Genomic DNA, 9195 nt, shown 5'->3' with positions numbered 1-9195 from the left:
CTTTTTAATATACGGGTGTGAAAAAGGGGGTTTTTAATGGAAATTGGCACTGCTTGTTGGGGAAAAGGTCAAAAGTACCCTAAACATTTGAAATAAGTTAAATTTAGGGATTATTTTAATAATATACAATTTGCTAAAATATTATATTTATGTGATATTTCAACATTGTTTATATAAATACACAAGTTATGAATTTTATGCAATGTAAATTTTGTCTTGCAAAGGGGTTCATTTAAGACAAAAATAGGGCTATCTTTGGATAGGCATTAAGTAAGAACATACTTATTACCCCGGAGCCCCCGGCTAGCTCTTGAATGTTAAAAAATCAAACCTTGAAAGTCAAGTTCTTGACCATTTTTTCCCCGTTCTTTCCATTATGCTTTGAGTGATAGTGGGGACTCCGTTCCACCTCGAAAGATGAGGCTATGGGAAACTGGGGGAGAGGAGATGGCCCGGGGCGGGTTAAAAAGGAGGGGTTTGGGGAATTTTAATTAAAATTAGAAATTTTTTTGGGTTTTGATTTTCCCCTTAGGGGTATATGTATACTTTGGTGGGGAAATATTTAATTACTTAAAGAAAATTTTAAACCCAATAAACAAAGTAAGAGATATTTACCCCTTTCCCATTACTAATTAGTACAGTAGGATTTATTTGCCCTTTATTTATTTAAGGGCATTTCCTAAATTATTATTTTTTTAAATTTTTTTTTTACTTTTTTTTTTGGTGTTTTACCCCCCGGATAAAAAAGTCATTTATATTTCGACCCTTTAAAAAATTAACTCCGACAAAAAGGTAATTTTGACTAAACTACCCCTAATTAAATGGCAAAATTTTGATCATAAAACCCTTTAAATGGGGAAAATAAAAAAACAAGGTTAAATCTTTTGATTTTAAGTGGCCCCTTTTTTTATCGGGGGGAGTATAAAAATTTTAAATACAACTTTAGAATTTGGAAAACAACCAAAAACTTGTTTTTTACTTTTTCCATTTTCTTTTTGGGCCTTTACTTTTATTTTTTCTTTTCAATTTTTATAAATTTTTTTTTTGTTGCCTAATTTTTTCCTAAAAGTTCTCCTTTTTCACGTTAAAACATTTCTCGGTTTTCTTCCAAAACTTTGAACTAAACAAAAACCTTTAAAAAAAAAAAAAGAACGGGGGGAATTTCGCAAAAAATTTTGGGGATTTGAGATCTTATATTTTTGGCCCCGATAATTTTCCCTTACCCCTTTTTGATTAAAGAAACAATCACTTGGCTTTTCCCGGGTTTCCGATATTGTTATTTTCCCCCTTTTTTATGTTTATGAATTGCTTTTGATAGTTTTCCTAGTTTTCAGAAATTCGGGGGTACAAATTATATTTCATGTTTTTTAGACAAAATATCTAAAGTTCCCATATTTCATTGTTCTCATTTATTTATGATGATCTTTAATGGAAAAAAAAACCCCAAACTTTGATTTTTTCTGAGTTTCCCCCCCTTTTATCAAACTTCCCCTGTTTCACACCCTATCATCTTTTTGTGTTAAATAAAGAAAAAACACCCCTAAAAGGATTGGGCCCTATTTTTCCCCTTTTTCCTCGAATTACCCCTTTCGACTAATACATAGATGGTGGGTTTCAAAAAGACAATAATAACCACATAATTAGCTTATTGGTGTTGGGTTATCGGATTAACGATTGGTCAACGGTTTAAATTTTTATAGTTAACGGTTTAACTTTGAAAAAACTTTTTTTAAAGGGGAAAACCGTTCACTCATGAAGAATTATCATATTTATATTTTCACCCAAGATATTTAAAATTATAAAGTATCTACTATAAAGTGTAAACCCAAAGCTTAAGATTGGTGAAATCCTCTCAACGATTCTGGGTTCAGTTTGTTTCGATTTGTCATTGTGAAAATCTGGACAGTGCGAATGAGTCTATTTTGCTATGTTGTGTAAAGTTTCCAGAGTGAAACTTCTTATGGCTCAGTTCTCTTTGAATTTTTATTTGTTCCCAGTAGTTTATATGTTATTTTATTCTCCACCTATAATTCTTATGTGTAACAAATTTGTGGCATACCCTACTAGTAGAAATAGAAGTTTTTTTTTTAGGCGATACATCACCTCATAATTGTCTGATAATTTTTCCCGATAAGTCAGATATCTTATCTTTGGTGGGGAAAGTTTTTAAAAAACCCGAAATCGATGAAGTCAAACAATTATCTTCGTCGAGCAACTCAATAGATGGGATGTTCAGTAAAAGGGCAATGATATTTAGGGGTAAAACTCAAAAAGATGTTTGTGGCCATTATATTAGATTTTATAGTTTACCCCCCCGGGTTAAAAAAGGGTCTTTTTTTTTTTTCCCAAAAGTGTTACTTATCAAATCAAAAAATTAAGCTTATTTTTAAATTTTCTCTTATTAAGTTTTAAGGAAAAATTCCAATTCATTTAATTGGAAGGTTTGTTAAATTACAAAACCCATGAATTAATATTTTTAGGAGCGCAAAATAGATGTGGGCTTCAAACCAAGAAGTATTATAATACAAAGGGTCGACGCACACAACCATAAGTTCAAAAAAAGCAAACCAAAGTAATCCACCTTTGTGGGCTCATCTTAACACCTTTACAGCTTTATTATGATGATATTGTGAATGTGTGTTTGATTCTTCTTTCTATTGAGTGGCCTTTCAAGTTCCTCTTTAGCCAATTACTTCAACTTCACCTGTTTCTCAAACAAGCAAGAGGTTGATTGTCACAGCTTAATCTTGGCCAGTTTAATTTTCTGAACTTTAAAGGTATGGTTATATTGTTGAACCTCCCTTATTTAAAAATAAAAATAATACTTGTGTTGATAGTATGTGTATGATTTCTCATCTAAACATTTTATGTGTGATTAAGATTGTATTCTTTTTTTATACATGATGACCAGATGAAAATCTTATTGTGTTAAAATATTATAGTAAGAATTATTAGTAACAAATGCAGCATCCAACACGAAGAACGTCAATTATTATGCTTTATGCTTCTTCCTTCAGTTTCTTGTGTTTCTAATAAAGGTTTATGTACTTTATATACACCAGATCTTCAGAAACTAAAATGAAGGGAAGGAAAAATACTTTGGCTTGACAAGTGAAAATTGCATACATGGAAAGAGGAAAAGAAAATGAAGGAGAAACAGAGAAAGGGGAAGCAAGCAACTCATCGGTATGTCATACAATATATAGTTACTTATATTTTTCATAATTAATTTACTCTTGTAAGTTTGTTCACTGCTTTATGGAGCTTAATCGACTTAGACATCTTGATCATCTTGAAAATAAAAGTGTCATATTGTTTCTGTAAAACATATTTTCTTTTTGCTTTACATGTTATTAATGTTATTGTTATTATAACAATGCATCGAAAAGATAGTAAACCAGTACCTATTATTATGGAGTACTAATTAAGTCAAGCCAAATAATTTGAATGTTTCTGGACCAACGTTACATGATGAAGAGGAAAAAATATATAAGTTAAAAAATGACTTAAATTGAATCAAGCAAAAACTTACGGTCCAGGGAATAATTATATTGTTCATAGACAAAGCTAATCACATGTTTATAGCAAGCTCACACATACGAAGTTAATCACATGTTTACAGTTAAAGCAAAAAGAACCTAGATAAACAATATAAGCTGTAACAGGCCAAACATTTAGCTTATCTATTAGGCTATTGATCCGGAGAAAGTCCTCTGCAATTGTGTTAGCTGCCTGTTGTAATCTAGAGTACAATTTATCATGGTAAATATGTGGCATTCAAAATTTGAAACAACATTTGGTCTTTTGGCAGGTGTCATCCATTGTACTACTTCGCAAGGACGTTGTCAATCTTCTAGATTTCATAGAGAGGTTAAAGAATGGACGTGTTCAAATTGCTCTTGACATGGCTCAAATTGAAATCCTGACGTTGGATCTGACATTTGTGTCCGCATTTTTTCATCTTTATTATTTCGTCTCAGAAGGTTTTAGTACTGAAATGTCTTGCATATCATATGAGTTTCATGATCTGGTTCAGTCACTTTTTCATCAGAGTGGAGATGAAATGCTGGTTAAATTAAAGGCTACCATTCCTCGCCTCCAGGAAAATATCAAAAGTTATATTAGCTCACATAGCTATTCTGAATCAAGTGTGACCATGACCGAGAATCATTTGGTTGAAATTTTGGATTCGCTCCTCATGTATCTCCATTATCTACCCAAGTGTTGTGCAGAGTTGATTTTCCCATTTATGACTCAGTATGAGCTGCTTCAGAAAGTATGTGGTAATTTAAGAGATTTCCATGGGTTGAAAGTAGATGGTTGCGTTGAGTATGAGACAATTGAATATGTCTTACCTCAGCTTCAACTTATGGCTCAGCAAGTAGGAAACTTCTGTTTTACCCTTTTGGATTATCAACTTTTATTTAATCAGATGTCTCTCAAGTTAATTCCAAGCTAGCTAATCTACTTGTGGAGATTATTCCTGTTGAACTGGAGGTTATGCACATATGTTCTACAAATTTGGAAGCTTCTAAGTCTGAAGAAGTTGACCGTTTCATTAAGCAACTCCGAGAAGCCTCTCTAGACATTCTTAGAGAATCTCTAGTTCATCTGCAAGAGCACATGGTTAATGCTATTCCTTCTAGCACTTCACTGTACAACATTCATGTCATGATAGAGTTCCTATTGATTATTCTTACTGATGTGCCCAAGGACATTATTCATCAAGACAAATTGTTTGTTCTCTTGGCATGTGTTGAAGCACTTACCAAGGAGGTATTCGTTCTTGTTAGCAACTTAGAAGAGAACTCAAGGAATGAAGAGAAGATGAATGAAACAAGTGGTTCAAGTCTAAACTTGCCGGAAAAAATTTATTGAACTCCTGAAGGAAGATCTCAAGAATGTTTTCTTAAGTGCCCTGCAGACTCATCTCAACTCTGCTTCCCCATGAGTGATGGACCGCTCTTCATGACTCTTTTACTCAACTACTTAAATGACTTGCTCAATTCCAATGCTTATTCAGTTGATTTGATAAAAGAAGAAATTGGGCTGGTGAAAAAAGACCTAGAGTCCATAAGATCGTTCTTTGGGAATGTTGAGCAAGAATTGAATAGAGATCTTTGGACTCGTTTTCTTGGTGTGGCATATGAGGCGGAGCATGCCATTAATTCAATTCTTGTCAGAGATCACGGTCTCTTGCAGCTTATCTTCTTACTTCCTAATATGATAGAAAAGATCAAGCTTATCGGAAAAGAGGTACCACAGAAGATCTCCAAGAACGAGCGACTTGTTGTGGTAAGCTCTCCCAATAAGCCAGTTCAAATTAAGGAGTCAGCAACAATTGGTCAAATAACTGTAGGTTTCGGAGAGACAAACTGGATAATTAGGAAGCTCACCCGCGGACAGCGTGGGGTAGATGTCATTCCCATAGTCGGTATGCCAGGGCTTGGAAAAACTACTTTGGCTTACAGAGTATATAATGATAAGTCTGTTGTTGATCATTTCGACATTCGTGCTTGGTGCACAGTCGGCCAGGAACGCAATGAGAAAAAGTTGTTGCAGAAAATTTTCAATCAAGTTATTGGTTTGAAAGAAAGATTTAGGGAGAATTTCATAGATTATGACGTTGCTGATAAGCTACAGAAACAACTGTTTGGAAAGAGGTATCTTATTGTCTTGGATGACTTGTGGGATACTGCAACATGGGATGAGCTAACAAGACCTTTCCCCGAATTTCAGAAAAGAAGCAGAGTTATTTTAACAAATCGAAACAAGGAAGTGGCTTTGCATTGGGGACACCATAGTGATCCCCTTTATCTTCGATTGCTCACACTAGAGGAAAGTTGTGAGTTATTAGAGAAAAGGGTATTCGGAGAAGAATGTTGCCCCCATGAACTAAAGGATGTTGGAGAAAAAATAGCCCGAAAGTCTGATGGGCTTCCTTTGGTACTTGTTCTGATAGGTGGAATAATTGCAAGGAAGGAAAAGAAAAAGGCTTTGTGGCTGGAAGTTCTAAATAATTTGGAATCCTTTATTTTTAACGATGAAGTGGAGGTGATGAAGGTTATACAATTAAGTTATGACCATTCATCAGATCCTAAAGCCGTGCTTCCTTTACCTTGCAAGCTATCCAAAGGAGGAATACATGGCAATATTTGATTTGGAATATTTATGGACTACCGAAGGACTGGTGAGGCAGACTGAGATGGAGGTTTATGTGGGTGAGTTAATTAGCAGTAGCTTGGTTTTAGTTTCCAATGAGAGAGGTGCATACCCGAGTTGCCAAATTCATGATCTTGTGCATGTTTTTTTTTTTTTTGAGAAAAGCCAGGAAGGAGAGGCTGTTTGACTTGATAAGTTAAGTGCTCCGTCGTCGTCTTCTTCAGATCTGATGCCACGTCGAATGACTGTTCATTATGATCAACATTTCTCCCATTCTGATGGAAACTTTGACTTGTTCAATGCTGAAAAGGAAAATCCCTATGTTAGACACCTCCTCTCTTTGAAGGTATATATGGATGATAATGCAGGATATATGATGCGCTATAATTGTCGCCTTAGACACTTCAGGCTCTTAAAAGGTTGGAGCTGCCGGATATAGTGGCAGATTTTTTACTGAATGAAATAGGCATGCTTGTTCATTTGAAGTTCTTAAACATTCAGACAGAGGAAAAAGCTCTCCCCCAGTCATTTTCAAACCTCTGCAATCTAGAAACTCTGGTGGTGGAAAACCTGGAGGGGTCATGCATGGTACTATCACCGATTATTTGGAGACTTATAAAGCTACGATATGTGCGCATGACATGTTGTACTCTCTTTGATCCATCCATCAACAAACCAACATTGCTAGAAGAGGAATTGAAGTTGGAAAATTTGAGAATCTTATATCTGCTCCACCTTTGCGGTTTAGAAGACGCAGAGGATATTTTCGAAAGGTTTCCCAATCTTCGAACCCTTAGATTCGTGGTCAAACAACTACCGGATTGTTCAGTAGAGAAGATTTGTTTTCCGAGATTGGATGTCCTTAATGAGCTTGAAGAACTTCGCATGTATGTTTCTTGGGATTCATTCAGTGAATATACACATGGCTTCCCTTCGAGCTTGAAGAAACTGGAGTTGAAAGGGCTTGCTCTGACATCCGATTCACCGTCGAGAATTGCAAGACTACCCAACCTTCAAAAACTGTGTCTAGCATACGCAATCATCCAGGGGAAAGAATGGAACATGGATGTCCTCTCAAATCTCTAAAATTGGATGATGTGTCTTTTTCTGAATGGAAGGTTATTGCAGATGAATATTTTCCCGTGCTCGAGAGATTAAAACTACGTGTACTGAACTTTCTTGGGATTCATTCAGTGAACAGTGTGGGGCAGTCCTCAACTTGGATTCCCTAAAAAGATCTAGCAGATTGATGGGAGAAACATGCTTGAGGTGAAAGGGTTGCCTGCGACATCCGATTCACTCGGTTATTAAAACGGTTAGCACGGTTATCGACTACCCAACCTTCAAAATATCGGTTGGTCTAGCATATACAATCATCGAGGGGGGCAAAGATGGAATAACTCAAGAAGACATATATAACTTGACTTTCCAAGGCAATCTTTAATCTCTCAAAATTCCCTGATGATGTGTCTTTTTTCTGAATGGCAGGTTATTGCAGATGAGGTCAATCCTTTCCAAAAAAAAAACTTGCTCAGGCATTGAAAATTTTAAAAACTAGATTGTGATTAAGCACTCAACAGGCAAAAAGTTCAAATGTACAACTGAGCATAGCTAACCAACACAGTTTTGAAGAAAGCACAGATATTACTTCATTGAAGTTTATCTCAGTGTGGGGCAGCCCTCAGCTCAGGCTTAGGTCAAATTATAATTGCCTTCATATTTTTTATAGTTTAGAAAAATATAATAAAATATGATACAACTTAACTGTTTACCGGATAAGAAAATTGACATGCTTGAGGTAAAAATTTAAATAAATTTCGCAGGCTACTTTGCAGTTTGCCTGCGGAACACTGAGTTGTATAATCTTATCTCCAGGCATTTTCTGTGAGCATCTTAACTTCTTTCCTACGTTAAGTTCTTTTTCAGTGCGTATATCTTTTTTTGATTACTTTAACCTGTATAATCTTCTTTGCAGTGAGCTCATATAAAGGTTGGCAGATGATTTACGTTGTCCAGCACATCAACCTGTTGAGGCTTCAAATGCTGGATCTATCCTCACACATTTATGCCTTCTTCAAGCTGTTTTAGTTCATTTCCTTGAGTCCATTGTGGTTAAGCACTGTTTTTCCAATCTGATCTTCTATTTTAAATGCTAAATACAGTCATTCTGATAATTAGCATTGTATTAGTCATTTCTACCAACGAGTTGGACAGATTCACTAGCCTAAATTGGAGTTGGTGCGCATATAATGGTAGTCTGTAAAAGTTTCAACACTTATTGATTGAGGATCAGTAAGTGGTAAAACTGAAATAGAGAGCTCTTGAATTCAACTTGCTTAGTAGAAAATAGTGGTTCTGCAAACTATTCCCTACTCTGGTTGCTTGACCATTTAAACTGGTCTTTTGGTGTGTTTAAATCTAAGCCTTAAATCTACTCGCATCTTTGTTTTGCTCCTAATACCATACACAACATCTCCATTGAATGAGCCAAACACTATTTTCCAAAAAATTATGAATCTGCTTGCTGTTTCAAGTGTACTCAATGACTCAATATAATGCCATATATACACGCTCTTACTTCAAGTAACAAAGAAATTTAGTGCAGTCACCGGCCCAGAAACAGGACAGCAAAATGGACAACTTTAATTCTGCTTCATGCAATTGCTGTGCATATTCTGTTAGTGAATGCTGAAAACTACTATGACTAGTGCTTGGAGCAGACATTTGGTGTCTGATACCCGCATTGGGGACCGACTAAGTCTGAATGCGCACCAGAAAGTTCTACATTGGGGGTAAAACACTCCCTAACAAAGGCTACTCTATACCCAGGGCTCGAACCTGAGGCCTATAATTTAGGTAATGACTAGACTTCCATTTACCTTGTTTAAAACAATGCATTCGATAAGTGTGAGGCCGATGATTATCTTGTAGAAAAAATGCACAAGAGGTTCTATCAAAAGAAGTTATTAAACTGACTAAAGGATCTACCAAAAAGGGTTTAAAAATTTTTAAAAAAAGGAAAATTTTATTCTT

At 35.4% G+C, this 9195-nt stretch overlaps 1 long non-coding RNA gene and 1 pseudogene across 1 annotated transcript; both read left to right on the top strand.

Moving 5' to 3' along the window:
• The first annotated feature begins 2569 nt into the window (after nt 1-2569).
• On the top strand, nt 2570-7394 carry LOC132066287 (putative late blight resistance protein homolog R1B-17; annotated as a pseudogene).
• A 601-nt stretch (nt 7395-7995) lies between these two features.
• Nucleotides 7996-8473, top strand: LOC132066873 (uncharacterized). The gene is made up of 2 exons (XR_009416954.1): nt 7996-8046; nt 8138-8473. It is a non-coding gene; the product is annotated as an uncharacterized LOC132066873 (long non-coding RNA).
• The last annotated feature ends 722 nt before the right edge of the window (nt 8474-9195 follow it).

The sequence above is a fragment of the Lycium ferocissimum genome, chromosome 8, assembly GCF_029784015.1.
Source record: "Lycium ferocissimum isolate CSIRO_LF1 chromosome 8, AGI_CSIRO_Lferr_CH_V1, whole genome shotgun sequence".
In the NCBI taxonomy this organism is placed as follows: Eukaryota; Viridiplantae; Streptophyta; class Magnoliopsida; order Solanales; family Solanaceae; genus Lycium; species Lycium ferocissimum.
Note: the sequence above shows the minus strand (reverse complement) of the source record. Positions and strands in the feature narration are given on the sequence as shown.